The following is a 17,155-nucleotide window of genomic DNA, read 5'->3' as shown; positions in this document are numbered from 1 at the left end:
GTAAACAATATTGGATTTAATTTGAATGTAAAACGTGGAATTTATTTTACATAACAGAACAGAAAACTGTTGGAGTTGCTACTTATTAATGATTCTGATGGCTAGCCATGTAAGCTATTTAGTGACATGTGTTATGTACTCAGTTGACATACTTACAAGTGAAGATTAGGGCGGAAAAAAATTTATCGGATTAACCGATTATTAAAATAATCGTCAACTAACTTTGTAATCGATTAGTCGTTAACTGGAGCTTAGAGAATCTAAAACACAAAAATATGTATAAAAATATTTAAAAATTTTGCATTTAAGATAAAAATCTTTTTTTCTGACAATATGTAAGTGGAAAAGTTTGAGTTTCTCCTGGTTTAATTTAGCAAAAAGTCTTCTTTAAGGAACCTGTGGCTATCCGGTTATTAATCGATTATTCGGAAATTAATCGCCAGATTATTCTATTTGCAAAATAACTGTTATTTGCAGCCCTAATTTGGTTTAATACTAAAGGTAGATGCAAATTAATAAATGATCATCATGTAAATCAGCAATTTACATCAGCAGTTCTCGCTTCAGATGCAGTCTAAAACATAGCTACCTCCGTTTTCTGATAGGGCTCACATAAATTGCAAAAGAAAATTAAGAATAGTAGTTTTAAATTTTTACTTTTCCATCAGCTCTGAGTCAGAAATTTATTTTTTAATCCGTCTGTTTTATTTTATCCCTACTGTTAACCAACATCTGGAACAAACTCATTAGGAACAGACAATTGATTGCTTTAAATAACTTTCATGAGAACCGCTACAAAATTGGAAATCATTTTGACTTAGAAGAAATGTTCTACTACTGGCCTTCTTGGATTAGTTGTTCTCCAGTTCTAACTTTTTGTTGTAACTACAAGGCGCTTCATGGCTCAGCTGTAAAGCAGGCACACCATGTACTGGACGTCAAGGTCGTTAAAAAAAGGTAATCAAGCGCAGGTACGATACTGACTGCTGATCAAAAAAAAAAAAAACTTATATTACACAAAGCAACAAAATCGAATGATAAGCTCTTCAATGGACCAAAACAGAGAAGAAAAGTATAAATGTATTTGTACAAAGAGTTTTTTTCTCAAATATGAAAAGAAAATGATTTTTAGACCTCTGTGGAGGAAGATAAGAGCTGTGGATAAGATCAGTTCAAAGAGAGCAGACCAGGGGTCATTTAATCCCCCTATATTAGTAGGAGGGACAAACACATCCATGTTCAACTTTTATGTAAATTGGTTTGTTGGGATGGAAGTAAAAATTGACTTTATTTTCTTAAAAATAAGAATATTTCTAAATTTTTACCCCACTTATACTATGTTGTACATTTAAAATACAATAATTTGTCAAATTAATATTTTTATATTTGCATGTTTTTAAGTATTGTGTGTGGCGCATTGTTTTTTTTCTCTAGAAGTAGCTGTACAAAAAAACAGTGGGAGTAAATTTAGATGGTTATATAACCTGGAGCTGATCAGGCAGTTGTTGCTTCGAAATATTACCACAAGCAACCAGGATTAGAGGAATGATTAACTACGTAAATTTAGGCAAACCGCTGTATTCATCAGATTTATGACTGCTGATCCGGGCAAAAAAACATCATTGGTTGGAAAATCTGTTTTCTCCTAACTAGTAGTGAAAGTTTAGCAGATAAATAATTAACCGTATGAACAGAATTGTGTTCAGATTGCATCTTTCTGCCAATGTGTGTTTGCAGTGAAAGTGCCTGTGAGTTAGATTGCAGTAAGAGGGCGTAATATTGGGGTGTTTTTTTTAGCGTCGTTCTTCACCACTGGCTGCTTTCCTAAGCTCGTCTTTAAACAGTAATTACTGAAGAGGAAGAGCATTTTTGTCACATGAAATTGGCTGTGTCTAGATGAGATCTCAAAGGCAGGGAGGCGTTTCTAAGTTGATATATCTGTGTGTGTGAGAGAGAGAGAAAGACACTGCAGCTCAGAGACACCACACACATTGCGGGAGGGTTTTAGTAACACTCGAGGTAGACTTGGTCAAAGTGCCCTGTGTTTGCAATTTCTTCTCTCTAATCTGATTTCTATAAAAGCTGCTTATTAAAGAGCTCGGGACCCATGTGTGCGCAGTCTGGCCTGACACAATCTTCCTCTCGTTTTAATAAGGAATCTCCATGGAAGGGCCCGGTTTTTACAAGAAAAGCATCTTAAAAGGGTAGCGAGGAAAGATTTAGATCAGATATGTTTGCTCAGCACTGCATGGTCCTTAGAGATTACATTCATATAGAGTTTTGTAGGACAGATGTGACTAATGTGAAAAGTATTTTAACCGACATCCAAACAACCTTTTTTCCCTTTCTCTCAAATTCTCATTGCAATTTTCAAACTAAAGGGCATTCATCTGACTAATGTACAGAGGCAAACTTCTTAGAGATTTTATGTGACCAAAACAAGGTTCCTGAAGGATTTTAATTTCATCTTCACGGGTTACAGTGTTCTGACGAGCAACAGCCTATAGTAGAGCTGAAACAAGTAATCGAATTATTACGATTAATCAATTATTGGAATAATTGTTAACTACTTAATCAATTAATTATTAACTATTGTATAGATACTTAATAACATGCCTTTAGCTGACAGAGCAACTCACTTAGAGCAGTAACTATACCAAAATAGTTTTTTAACATTTTTAATGTAAGATAACAAAAACCTTTTCACCTGTCAATATGCTCTATCCAGCACTCATCAAGTGGAAAAGATTCAGTTTCACCTGTTTTAATTTAACAATAAGTCTTTTTAACGAACCTTTTGCTATCAAATTATTAATTGATTTATCGAAAAAATAATCAACAGATTAATCAATTTGCAAAATAATCATTTGTTGCAGCCCTAGTCTGAAGTGTGGCATGCATTTATAATCGCTCTATGGAGTCATTTGGAGCTGCAACTCTTCTAAGGGTCTGCCCCTATCAGTTATCTACCTGTATACATAACAGCTTAAACTCAGTCAGATTGATCAAAGAGTGCATGTGAGCATCAAGTAACCAGGTCTTGCAAATTCTCAAATGTTTCTGGGTAGTAGTTAGCCTGATAAACCAGACTAAATCTGAGATTAAATGTGTAATTTAGTCTGGCCCCGATGAATAAGACATCGGAAGATTGTTGATGAGAACAACCCGTTGTCTTTCAAACTTTGTCTGTGCCTATTGGCCAACGCCCTGACCAATGAGAGCATCTGACTGTGATGTAGTAAGCGCGACAAACAGCTTTTCTTTAAAGCAGCGAATACGTCCTTCTTGATGAATGAATAATCATAGAACCATTTCCTGCTCACCCTTCAATAAAAACCTAAAGTCTAATCCTTCCGATACTGATTCCAAAGCTGAGTCAAAGGAGAGCTGTTCAATTGTTGTTGCCATCTTCCTTGTTGTGCTTTCTCCAGCGTCACGCAGCTTTGTCGTCACGCCCGTTTTGCATCCAAAAATTCCAAACACATCTTTGTGTTGTGATCGTCTTGCCAGTTCTAGGGCCTGGGGCATTGATTGAGGTTAGACCACTCGCAGGCTAAAATGATTTTGGCCGCTAGCGGGTGGGGCTAGTTTACTAGGCTAGGTAGTGGTTGCTTTTATTGGAGTTCTGGCTGTATGTTTAGTCATTCTATTTTGCTGGAAGGACAACCTCCAGCAAAGTCTCAGATCTTTTGGAGCCTCTAACTTTTTGAATTGAGCACCCACTGTTATCCCATCAGCTCTGAGCTCCTCCTCTGTTCCTGCTGGAGAGAATCATTCAAACAGCATGATGCTGCCACTACCATGTTTCTCTGTTGGGCCTATGTATTCTGGTGTAGTGTTGATTTCCTCAATTGCATATCGTTTTGTGTAGGACAAGAACATCTTCTTTGACAGGTCTTTGCTTTGGCTTCTTAACATTTTCTATCAGGACCTATTACGGGTTTCTTTCTTCTTGTCACTCCGTAAAGGGGAAATTTACAGGTTTATTTCTGCTTTCTGATTAATGCTTCTTAGTTAACTCATTGATTTAGTGCATCACTTATATCTGTAGTGCCATTGTCCTTTTACCATTTTCATTTGATGGATTGAACAGAGCTCTGTGCAATGTTGAAAGCTTGGAAAAAATGTGATTTTAATCTAACTCTGCTTTAAACTTTCTCCATGGCCTCTCTTCTTTGTTCCTTGGTCTTTATGATGTTAACTAATGTTTTCTAAGAAATCTCTGAGGGGTTCTACCTATATTGAGGTTATAAATGGGCATGTTAATGATTTAGTAAATAGCTTTGAAAAAGTTAAATCAGTATTACTACTTTTGTGAGACAATTGATGCGATAACAGAGTCTGTTCGCCAGCAGAGTTTGAGCAATTACTCAAATAGTTGACAGTGAAAGGAATGCTTGAAGGTTTAGCTGGTTGATGAAGCTGATAATAGAGCAAACACAGACTTTGTGAAATTATTTGCATTAGAGGCAGAAATGGACACACCTACAGTAACTATTTGAACCAGGATGGTCAGCAGGAGGTTCAGACCTCAGGACGTTAGTGCTGGTTTCCTGTCATTGTTGTTGCTGGAGAATTCTCCCACTTCCTTCAGCTTGATCCCTTACTGACCCATCTTTCAAGGACAAACAATCTTTCATCTAAAAAAAAAAAAAAACATGCATCCTATGAGAAATTGGGTTTTATGTTTTGTTATTGGTTTTATTGCCAATCCAATTATTGATTGTCAGTTGTGGTTGAAGGTAAACAGAGGTCCTGCTGATGGTTTGACTCCTCTGTTAGTATGGTTACTATCGAAGCTACTGTGACAGAGCAAGGCTTTTATTCTCTGTTTGAGTAATGGAGTGCTGTCTGACAGGATCAGATGTACTGCGTGATTCATTCTGACCACCTGCGGACTCTCACTTGGACATGCTTTGCGTTTATATTTGTTCTGTGTGGGTGTTTCACAGTGCTGTGCATGCACATATTGGTGTGGCCATGTTTGCAAGTGCAGCTGCCTTTAGGAGTGTTTTACACGGTCGATAAAGCTTGCACTGTGTCAAAGTATTGTGTATTTCTGATTGGAAAATGTTAAACTAATAAGAGACTAGGGGTATAGCCTGATATGTTGTTATAACATCAGAAAATGAATCACTTTATCTACTTATTTTTACCAACTTGATAAAGACTTTCACCAGGTGCTCATTGGCAGCACTAGTATAATAGTGCAAGTAGAGTCAGATCAGAACTCTGAGAAAAGATCTACTCTCAGTTTTTAATGATTAACAGAAAAGATATTATACTTTTGCTTACTTTGTTTGGAAACAGGTAGATTTTTTTCCACTGGGGCTACAACTAATGATTATTTTGCTAATCGATTATCTTTTATTATTTTTTGGATTAATCTGTTAATAATCCGATATCAAAAGATTCCTTAAAGAAGTTTTTTTTTTTTACTGAATTAAACCAGATGAAAATAAAACTTTTCCACTTGAGGAGCTCTGGATAGAGCATACTGATGGACGAAAAGTTGATCTTAAATACAAAATATTTATGTTTTTTTTTTTTTTTTTTTACAATTTTGGTATAATCACTGCTCTAAATGGGTTTCTCTGTCGGTTAGAGGCATTTTTTAGTGTCTCTATACTCCAGTTTTTTATTAATCGATTACTAAATCGGCTGATGATAATTTCAATAGTCGATTATTAAAATTAATCTGATTCATTGTTTCAGCTCTAATTTAAATAATCAAGAAAAACAGTCTAAAATTTTCTAACTACAGTATTATCTCCTTACATGCCTCCACTAGAAACCAGTATAAATCCTCTCTACACGCACATTTTTGATGATCCCTCTGCTGCGTAGAAATGCTCTGGTCAGCATTTTGTGACTCATTTTTAATCTTCCATCTTTTTTAAGCATTTTACTGACAAAAATATATTCTATTTTATTTTGATTTCCCTTTTTTTTTCTTCAAACATATGATAAAAAAAGATGTTTCTTTAAATCTTCCTGCTGTGGGTGATCTTTAATTATTATAATACATAAAGTCAAACACTTCCAGAACTCTGCCTACATTTTTAAATGTATTAACTTAACCACAGGTTAAAAGCCCAAAAGGAATAAAATAGATCGCCTTTGCTTTTTAGCTTCCCTGTAATCTTCTGAAGTCTTGCTCTCTCTCATTTTCTTGCAGCCCGGTTAAAACTATTTCTTTTCAACACCAAACTTGTTGTTGCAGCAAAGGATAAGTGAAAGTGTAAAAATTCTACCTGCTTCTTTTGTATTGCTGCTTTGACTTAAAACGCTGACATGTTCTTTATGGAAAGTAATCATAGCTAAACCTTAAGTATTATAAAATAGGATTATCCACCAGCAATGCTTTCTTGGGAAAACTGAGAAGAAACTAATTTATTACTAGATGCTTGCTGAAAGAATAAAAATCTCGCAGTAGAGGGTTGTAAGGTATTTTATTTTTTAAAATATTTTGAATATTTACATTATGTTCTGATTATTTAAGGAAGAAAGAGGAGGGAGAGAGAAGGGTTGGGCAGCAGAAATCCTCAGCTGGCCCTCAACATGTAACTCTGTCATTTTAACCCTTAACCAACGAAGACATACAGTATCTATATATCTATATATATTTTTCCCAGCTTTTATTGTCATTACACTGTCACAAGTACAGAGCAATGAAATTAACTCTCTGCATTTAAACCAACCCCTTGGGGAGCAGTGGGTTGTCATTGTGTGGCGCCGTGGGAGCAGTGTGGGGTTAAGGCCTGTAGGGATCAAATCGGGTGCTTGAGCACAAGCGCACTGCTCTAACCCACAGGCCAACACTCTCCCTGATTGTGTCAGCTCATGATCCTGTTATGTCGCTTAAATGTCAAACAACACAGAACAAAACTCTCATCAGTGAAATGTTTGGATAGTTGCACAACATTACATCATTTACATAATCAGGGTAATAACAAATAATTCACCCGTAGAGTGCTTCATGATATGCCGTCATTTAGTCTCTCAGCACTCTGTCCTGTTGAAACCTTTGTCACATCAACCAAAACAACAGAGTCACTGTCTGCAGGTCCGGAGTGGAACCTGAACCCTCTTTGTGTGGGTGTGTGGAGTCGGTGGTGACTGGGTCTCATGGGACACTGGACAGAGACTCCACAATGGCACATTCCTAGTCCCCACTTCATTATGCTAAAGGTTCACCGCCCATGTTTGACAGTGAGCTGAAGGGTCGCCCCACCCTGTAGGGGGGGTGAGGGGGGAAATGACTTTACTCCCCTTTTATAGGCTCAGCTCCTTTCTATTTAAATCCAGGAACAGTTATTACAAAGGAGAAATAGCAAAAAGGTTCTGAAATATATGTATGTTCAACCAAAAGTTCATATATGGAGCAGAATGACCAAAGTAGTGCTCTTCAATACTAAACTAATTTTTTTCATTCTAAGCGTTAGTAAAATGTGCAAGGTTTATTTGATGCATCAAGACATTCGTGTTTCTGCTATTCGGGCAGTGGTTTTTATTTTATTTTATTTTATTTTATGAACCTTAAGAGAAGTTTGATGTTTTAGAAAAGAGACTAAAGAACCCAACATTTCTCCCACGGTCATATTTAGCTAAACAATGACCTAATCTGACCAACAAACCTCTTTCACAATTGAAAACAAGTTCCAAAAAAGTAAAAAAAAAAAAAAAACAATCCACTGGACTTTATTTTCAAGTTTGAAGACGTTTCGCTTTCCATCCAGAAAGCTTTTTCAATTCAAAATGTCAGAAATAGCGAAACGTCTTCAAACTTAGAGACAAAGTCCAGTGGATTGTTTTTTTTTTTTCTTTTTTTGGAATGACTATAACCTGATGACTGAGAATCTTCACCATCAAATTAAAAAACAAGAACTATGACGGTTGTGGTAACATTTAAAGGATTATAAAAGATAACAACCATCAAGAAAAGCCTTCATGCATTTGGGTAAAGTTGCATTACTGTACAGAGCAATACTGTAGTTTAAAGTAACACTAACCTTAAAATAAAAATGTCTTTCACAATGAATTCCTAATTTAGTTTTCAGGATTAGCCAAAAGAGTCTGAGATTGTGATATTTTAAATATATTATTTAAAATACATCCATTAATTATTTGGTAAAAAGTTGTAATACCCTGAAGAGAACACAACTTTTATGGTGTTTACTGCCATACACTTAACATTTATGGTGATTTAACGCCCCATTCTACGCTTTCAAATCTATCTGGGGTTTTATTTTTGTCCTTTAAGTCACAGAAATGTGACTCATTGTCCCTTTGCAAAATATAACAACAATGACATCATTCTGAAGATTTCCTGGGATGAAAGTTCCAAGTAAAACAAGACGGGATGAAAAAAGGCTATTTACCGTTTCCAGGCCATGTACCCCTGTGTTGGTCTGATAAAACTCTGCCTGAAATGTCCCTTCATAACAAGCGGCCTGTGAGTAACTTTATAGCGTTTTAAAGTAAAGTAGTGTTAGAATCCAGTCAAATGAGCCATGAGTGGCTCGCTTCAAGGGTCTGTGGTTTTGAAACTGTTACAGTAAGGCCACAACATGTTCATGTCATCAGTTCTGCTTGTTTTCAAACAAAGCCAGATTGCTAAACCACTCCTTCAGTATATTTTTATCAGTTTTCATGTGATAGACCAAAACAATAGTGTGAAAATAAGATGTAGAAGGAAAGGATTACTTTTTTTTTTCATTTAGCACCTCCAGCTTTTCATGTCCAGGGACACAAGTCTTGCCACACATTTTAGCTGTATTTTTGTCCTCCATGACTTGACCTTTTTCAACATAATTATCATTTGATCTATGTAAATACATTGGTGCACTGGACGATGTACCTCTGCCCCAATATTAAATCTTTTATGGCCTCCAACACATTTTCTTCCAGAACTGAAGAGTATTTAATTCCATTCATTTTCCAATCTGTGGCTTTTAATCCTGTTAATGGTGTCCATAGACAGGACCTGAAGGTGCGCTGATGGTGAGCAGGGTTGCTGGTTTGGAAACCCCAGCATCTTATCTTTGCTTCACGCATGATGTGATACTGTTGGTTTTGTGAGGCCAGAACCTCCTGCCAGTTGACCAGGAAGAGAGCCAGCTCCTCTAAGTGAGAGGTCATGATTCACAAACAGAAAAACCTGGACTGTCACAACTCGGTCACTCCGGTCAGTAATGCATTGTCGTTTAGCAGTGCCTACTCCCAAAAAAAACTATCCAGACTGTTTTCATTTGCTTCATATGTTGTTTTATAATCAAATGCTGCTTTAAACCTCTCCAGGATTTTATCCCTTGCCTCTCGACTGTGCTGCTTGGTCTTAGTGATGATATTTGTCTCCTAAGAGGAGGTTTTTGCATTGGATTCTACTTTTTGGGTATCAGATTAAAAGAAGGCTGAATATAAATTCAGTTATTCATCATTCATTCTTTCAGTATAAATCCCAGTGAATTACAGTGAAGTTTGTCCTTTCTGATTGTAAGGCACTGGATCTCCAGGACTTTGGTGTCATGCATTTGGTCTTATCAGTACCGGCACTGCTGATGCATTTCTGTTTGCATCCTCCTTTAGTAAAAGAAACTTACTAGGGTTATTAGAGAAACACTAGTAGTGGGAACTATTGCTCACTAGGAGAACATATTCCCTGCATCTTTTTAAGTGGGCTTTGTCCCTCTGTGTCCTAGCCTCTGTCTTGATCCAGTGGTCCAGCTTAAATGGAACACCCCAAAGGTACCAATCCAAACACCCCAAGAGCAAAAAAAAACTAACTTTACGCCAAAATTTACTGGAAATATTTATTGGATCTGACCTTGAGGGAGTTAATCTTTTTTCAGAAAATTACAATCACAATAACCACAAGGCACATGATGTCCCATGTCACAGAATAACCACGGTGCTCCCATGCATGTCACTTTCACTGGTTACTGTTAATGCTGATCAAAGCAGCCAAAATCATGAGAAAGCTGTCTTACTTCATCAGAGGAAGGGGAGGGTGAGGGAAAGAGGAGTAGAGTCTACACAGAGAGCTGACGGAGAAATGGCAGATAGCCATTAGAGTGACATGTTGTCACCGATGATCCACAGAAAGTGTGATTTCACAGCCTGTCAGATGTTCTGGATGGAGATGTACTGTTAGTGAGCATCGCTGTGGTTTTACTGGAAAATATGGAATGCCACTTTGAATTAAATGCTGTGTCTTCATTTTTTTTTTCCTCAAAGCGATGCGCTTCGTCTTTTCTGCCTGTAGTTATTTGTCAAATTGGCCGAGCATGAGGGAAAATATGAATTAAGCGGCTGACTGAGTGGCAGGGCTGCAGCAGCTCAAATCTCACTCTCTGGTTTACAGCTCCAGCTCTCTATTGAACATTAAAAAGGCAACAAGCTAGATAATGCAAAATGACTGCTGGCTCAGGCAGAGGGTGGTAAACATGATAGCTATTTGTTATGACAGTTGTGACTCCCTAAAGATTCATATCAGTCAAGCCTACCAATAACCTCAGAAATAAAGATACCATTTACCTTTTGATTTGATATATTTTAGTCTGAGTATCAGCATTATTTTGGCACATATGTTTTAAAGATAAGCAGAAAGAATTACAAGACAAATGATTAAATGTATTAACGGGTCCTTTAAATTGACTTGTTTTTTCTGCATTAATTCACCAGTTTTATTTATGACACAACAAATCAAAATGATACTTAAACTGAGGGCATCATACATCCTGCTTTTAATGAAAGATGTAGTTTATTTTAATGACCTCAGGATATTTAAACTTATTTGCCCTTCTGTTACTTTGGAGTGATTTTATATTAAGGAATACATGTAGCTTAATAAATCAGTGGTGCTACAATTATTATATCCATAGAAAGTCTTAAAAATTGAAGTAATTTTTAATCATATATAAATTCTTACTTGACCTCTGTGAATGGATCAGTGTGTTCATTATCTTTTAATTTCTAATTTTTGACTCCCTATATGTCTGCAGCCTACATTTTATTTGACAGGGAGACCCATTTATCTAATTAATTTTTCAAAATCAGTAAAGTCAGATCAGATTTATAGGCCAGACTTGAGGAAATCGTAGAACCAGCTGTTTTTTCTTTGGTTAATTTCGGCAGTTCATAAAAATGTTAATTGATGGCATCCAATAATCACCACTTTCAAATAAGAAGGCTATATATTTATACTATATATCATTTTGTGTGAAAAGAGGAAGCTACTTTAGGCTTAACAATTTTAAAGGAGGCCATTTTGGATTCTGAGGTTGGAGTTGGGGAAATTCCCCTAATTTTCGAGATCCACTTCCTTGTAGGGTTTCCCCATAAAGCATTATGATCCTTTCACTATCAATATGTGATGATTTGGGCTTAAAGGAGAGATAAATGTGACTTAATGAAACAACATTGAATTATTTTTAATAGCTTTATATTAAATATTAACATAATAACATTTATGTAAATCAAAGCTAATATTGTAAATTGCTATCCTTTGTATGTGATTGTTTTAATATCCCCGTTTTAAAGCTACTATCTTCGTCAACTCTTCAGTTGTCACTGCTAAAAACGTCTTTACAGGACATGAATTTATTTTTGCCTAAAGAGAAGCAGTGAATCCCCATTTAGTGGCTCATCAGTCACCTTGTATAGACTCATAAAAAAGGTAGGTTTAAACCACAGAGCCACAATATTTGGCCCCAATATGCCCGTAGATCTGTGATAACATTGGGAAAGAGTCTGGAATAGGTTTGTTTGTGTTTGTGCGATTTGAAAAAATAGGGTATACAATAATATTTTTGTGTAAAGCCCAAAGAAGCTAAAAAAAAAACCCCAAAAAACTGTAAAGTCTTATATTGTAAGATTTTGCAACCTTTTTTTGAAAGAGCAGAAATACAAACCAATTCCCCAGATCAGTTTAAGGTGCTATTATCTAAACTGCATCCCAGAAATCAGAACATGAGCCCGAGCTCAGAATTTACTTATTTCATTATAATTTTTTGTGAGGAAGAATTAAAATTGTTTAATTTGTTTTTTAGTTCTTATATGTGAGTTTAGTGGAGAGTGATTGCTGAATGAAAATAACCAATATTTATAAAAAATGAGTCAATGCAAACAAATATACACTACTGGATGCTTTACTGAATTCCCTAAAGATATTTGACTTTCAACTTTATCTTTTATTAGAAAATAGAAATTGAACTTTATTGATCATAATGGAGAAATTAACTGTCTGCATTTAACCCATCCCCTTGGGGAGTAGTGGGCTGCCACAGTGCAGCGCCCAGGGAGCAGTGCAGGGGTTTTGAACTCACAACCTCAGGAATCCAAGCTCTATCCCCTAACCACTAGTTTGCCACTCCCCATTATTAGTTGTTAGTCAGTTATTTAGCTGTCCATTGGTCTTAGTTCAGCTGTTTACTGGAAGTATTTCTGTTTCATATGAATGAAGTTTTGTAATAGATTTTCATCCCCTTTCCTGTGCTGTGAGTCGTCAGGCTAAAACAAAACTAATGCTCATATCTGATGCTCTCCATATTCATGATGGAGCTTAGTTTTTCATTACTTATCTTATCTTCCACCCTGAAGAACTAATAGATAAATGTCAGGCATGTGTCTCGAGTTCCACCAGTCACTTTATTTGAGGAATTTTCTATTCAACCCTTTTTATTTCATAAACCTTTGACCTGAAAACACTGATTTTGACTCTTCTATGTTCCAACTTTTATTTAAGACCGATAGTAAAGATATATGAAATATATATATATATATATAAATAAATATTGATAATACGTTTTACGTTTTGAGGCTGTTTTTACCATGCCTAGAATAACTTCAATTCCTTAAACAGCAATCCCTGTGTAGATTCTTAACAATGCAGATTTTTCTCTTAGCCCTGAGCTTTGCAAAGGCTACCAAACCTGTCCTAACCATGCATGTTACATTAGAGTATGGGTTAAACACAATAAAAGGACTCTAAGCCTCTTGCTAACGCCCAAAAGTCTCAGTTTTATGTGAGAAAAGTTGCCTCAGGCTGTTATTTAGTTTCTAAGTAACATCACTATTCGCATAAATAGTTCATCATTTTGTCAGGATGCTATCAGAGAGATGGAGAATCTGGTGTGAGAAATAGATTATAAGAATAGTAGAATATGATTTTATGATGATTATTCTTATTCTTCTTAATGTAAAAGTTATAACTTTTCTCTTTTATTTGGGTTCAAAGCAAAACAAAAAAGACCATAAAGAAATTCTCCTGTGGATTTATTTGTTGGATGTCATTTATTTTAAGCTTTTACCTCCTGCCAAGGAGGTTATATTTTTAGGAGAATGTGTGTGTGTTTGTCTCTCTGTCTTTTTACAGGATAGCTTGAATAATTTGGGATGGATTTTAATGACATTTTTACCAGAGGTGCACCTCATGCCAAGGAAAATTCATTTAAATTTGATCCGTCTTCTGGCCAACGAAGGGAGATGGTTTGAGAGAGGGGTTAAGAAAGCCATCCTTGTTAACCTGGAAAAAAACATCTCTCAACAGAGGAGGTGGTCTTAGACATAACTTTTCACCCAACTACAAGCATTTTAGGAACAATACCCAGAAGATTGACGTCTCACCTGCCTCACACTTCAACAAGGCATGTGACAGAACCACCTTTTCTTTTTCCCCTAAATGTTCGTTACACCTACAGTATATTGATCTCAGTGCTCCCAATTAGCAGTTAGAACTGAAGAAGCCTCTTGGGTGAGAGGCGAAATGTCTTCTAGAAAACTTGCCTCAGTTGCCTAAACCAAATTTTCAAGCTTTTCTTGATCATGTGTGAGTTTTATCTATTGGTGTTAGTCACAATTTGGGGGGAAAATGTGTTGCTTGGCAGAGGTCTGCGCCAGTGCTTTTCTAGGCATTGGGCTGTTTTTATTTCAACCTTATGATCTAGTTAAGAGCTAACCATTACAATAACCATGTCAGCGGTAGTTGACAGGGTGTCTATTTCAAACTGGCCCTTTACAGAATAGTTTTTGCATCTCTCCATGTGTAGAAACTATTATCTATTCAAAACCTCCCACTTTAACTGATTTTTTTGCAATTTTGTGGTAATTTTTCCCATTCCAAATCGTACACGTTTTTTTGATCATATTGAACCTATTATTAGACTTTGATATAGTTACGCCCAGAAAGGCAGATGTTTAATAGATCTTTAAAGCAGATAGATTAGTACTACTATGGCACTGAACTCTTGGCATTTGGTGGGCGCTCCAACTGACTTTAGGCACCCCTGTGACTGTGAAGACGATGCAACGCACCCTTGCAAGGACAACAGAGGATGGTCTGTGTCATGGGGGAGTGGAGGGCCGAGGAATCTTCACGCCGGTCGGCAATCTGTGGAATCTGCTGAGCAAACATAAGCCGAGATGGGAATCCAAGACGCTGGCAAATGTTATTGAACATCAACTGTTCAGTGCTTTAACATGACAAACACAAAATGTACAATAGTAGATACATTTCAGAGGAAATAAGCTAACTGAGTTTGATTCAACTGACTTATAACAGCAATCATTTGTGCAAGGACAGACAATCCGTGCACATCACACTGAGAAGAGCATATATTTACTGACTGCCAAGGCCCAAGTTTAGTTCAGTTCAGTAGAGTTTGTATAATCCTTGACATTTTACTTGTTTCAGCTTTCTTCCCAGACCCTAAATCGTGTGAAAGAAAACGACATGGGGAAGGAAAACAGACTGAATCCTCAACTTACGCTGTTTACTCAGAGTTTGTTTGGTTATGCAAAGCCTACAGACAGGCTGTGAAAATCCCTAATTTCCCTTTGTAACATGGCTCAGAATAATACAGCATATTCCCAGCCGTGTGAAGCCCTGCATCTCGGAGGAAGCTTTGAAAATAATCCCTAACATCTCGTCTCACATATCAACATTTGCCGCATTTGTATGAAAGATCAAAGTCAAATGTTGTCTTTTCAGATTTTTGGTAGCGTTCCTCCCAGAATTAAAACATGTTTTTTTTAAATGAGCACACTTGCAGGGACTCCGACTTTCTCTTTAAAGAGGGGAAGTGAAGCACAGGAACTGTCGACACATCTTTCCTCAATATGCTTCCGTCTGTTGGATCAACTTCCTAACGTGAAAGAGAAATCAGCACAAAAACAAAAAGTATATGCAGTGAAACCCATACTGCTCTCACACTGGTGTGAGAATAGAGGGTTTGGCTGATTAGCACGTACGGCATCAGATGTCAGCAAACAGTGAATCAAAGGTCTTAATGTTGCACGAGAGAGATGGTTTTACTGGGTTAAACATAGCTTTAAAATGTTGCCGAGGCTTCTTGCAACATTTGGGGAACATCAATAACCGTAGAAAACAATCCACTGATGCAAAATGAAGCATTTAAAGCAGACTCCACCTTTTTGTTGGCTCTGTAATTTACATCTGCACTCTAAGGGTAAGGCAAGGCAAGTTACTATTCATATACAAGGTATCTAAAGTGCTTTGCATCAAAATAAAAGGCAAACAATAAAACGGAACGTTTTATGCTTGCGATAATGCAAATTTGGATTTAATCTTAATTTTCACACTTCAGTCACTCATGAGGAAGTTCCTCAAAAAAGCATTTTGGCCCTTGAATATTTAGTGCCTTATAATCCAAAAGGAAAATATTTAAATCTAGCAAATTAGATTTAGACAACTTTTATTGTCAACGTGTATAAACAGAGTGTAAACAAAACAAAATTTCGTTCAGTACAGCTTTTAAGACATTAAATAACGTTTCCATTCCATAAAGTGCAGCAGTAACCAAATGTAACAGTAGACTTAGACTTAAATTTTTAAACAATTATAGGCATAATTTACAGACATGCTTGAGTGTTTACTTGTTTTTTTTATTTCACTCGCTTGCATATAATCGTTTGGGATGAATGTTTTATTCCACTTAGGCAGTATTCTGAAAACAGTATTCTGAAAATAGTTTCAAGGAAAAATACCACACATTTAAAGAATTCTTGAAAATTAAAACATTAAATCAGAGTATATTTATTCACGGATTAGAAAAAAAAACATTTAGCATTCAGATTCAGATTTAGTTTCCTTTTCTAATTCATCTATCATCCTAAATTGTTATAAACAGATGGAAAAATCTTTTTTAAAAATGGAAGAAATATCTTAGGGCTAACAGCTTACTGACTCAAGCCTTTTTTTTTTAGATTACCGGTATTTTAGCAATTAAAAGACTGTTCACACCGATACATAGCAATGCTTATTAAACAGATCGACATTTATGAAGCCTTTATATAAAATGTTTTTATCTCTTTAAAATGCTGTCATTGTTTCAAGTATATCAAAAGGGAAAGCTATTAAACAGTGGATAGAGTCTCATGTAAGCATTTAACATGACTAGCTCTGTTAAATGCTAGCTCTTCCATTTTCACTCGGCCGTTGGGTTCCCACAAAGGGTCACAGACATCCGTATTTATTAAACACAACTCTGTTGTGGCCGGTTTTGTCTGTAACTAGATGATTTCTAAGAAATGAAGCCATTGCTTCCTCCAGTTCCTCCAGTGGTATTTATTGTTTTCCCTCTTTGTGTTTGAACTGTTCCAGATCATTCTTACAGTTTCTCTGTCTTCCTCTAAACGTTTCAACTTCTCTGTAACCTTTTGAATTTCTCATTTTAGGTTCTTTGCAGAGCAAAGCAGAGCAGTTTGGATGTGGGAGGGGATGGTTACCTCAGAACTGCTGGTTTACATAACATATTGAAGAGATAATAGCTCAATGGTTTCTACATTACAGGACAAAATGTTGCGTCAAGCTGCCTCGGGTAGTGAAATGTGTGCAGTCGATGGTTTTAGGTGCTTTTAATGAGGCACTGATTTCTCCTAAAAGCGTTGCATTTACTAAGGGAGGGTCGGAGAGCAGCTGCTTTTATGCCTGAGGGAGTGTAAGGTCAGGTGTGGTGGTGGAGATCACCTTGACTCTTAATACAATCTAAAGCTCTTGTCTTTTGCTCATTACTTTGTCCTGTCCTCTTTGATGACGCAACCATAGTCCCACCCCTTCAAAAAGAAAAGCTAAAATTAAAACTGGTTTCATCCTAACAGAGGAAGGGAGGTTCTGGGATCAAGCTTTTTTTTTTTT

At 36.4% G+C, this 17,155-nt stretch overlaps 1 protein-coding gene across 1 annotated transcript in view; it reads left to right on the top strand.

Annotated features, from left to right (window-relative positions):
• Window positions 1-17,155, top strand: part of LOC107087437 (Na(+)/H(+) exchange regulatory cofactor NHE-RF1-like) — a 32,005-nt gene that overhangs the window by 5,004 nt on the left and 9,846 nt on the right. The gene's annotated exons all lie outside the window — the stretch shown is intronic.

The sequence above is a fragment of the Cyprinodon variegatus genome, unplaced genomic scaffold (genome assembly GCF_000732505.1).
Source record: "Cyprinodon variegatus isolate N-32 unplaced genomic scaffold, C_variegatus-1.0 Scaffold184, whole genome shotgun sequence".
NCBI lineage: Eukaryota > Metazoa > Chordata > Actinopteri > Cyprinodontiformes > Cyprinodontidae > Cyprinodon > Cyprinodon variegatus.
This window is presented reverse-complemented; position numbering and strand designations above follow the sequence as displayed.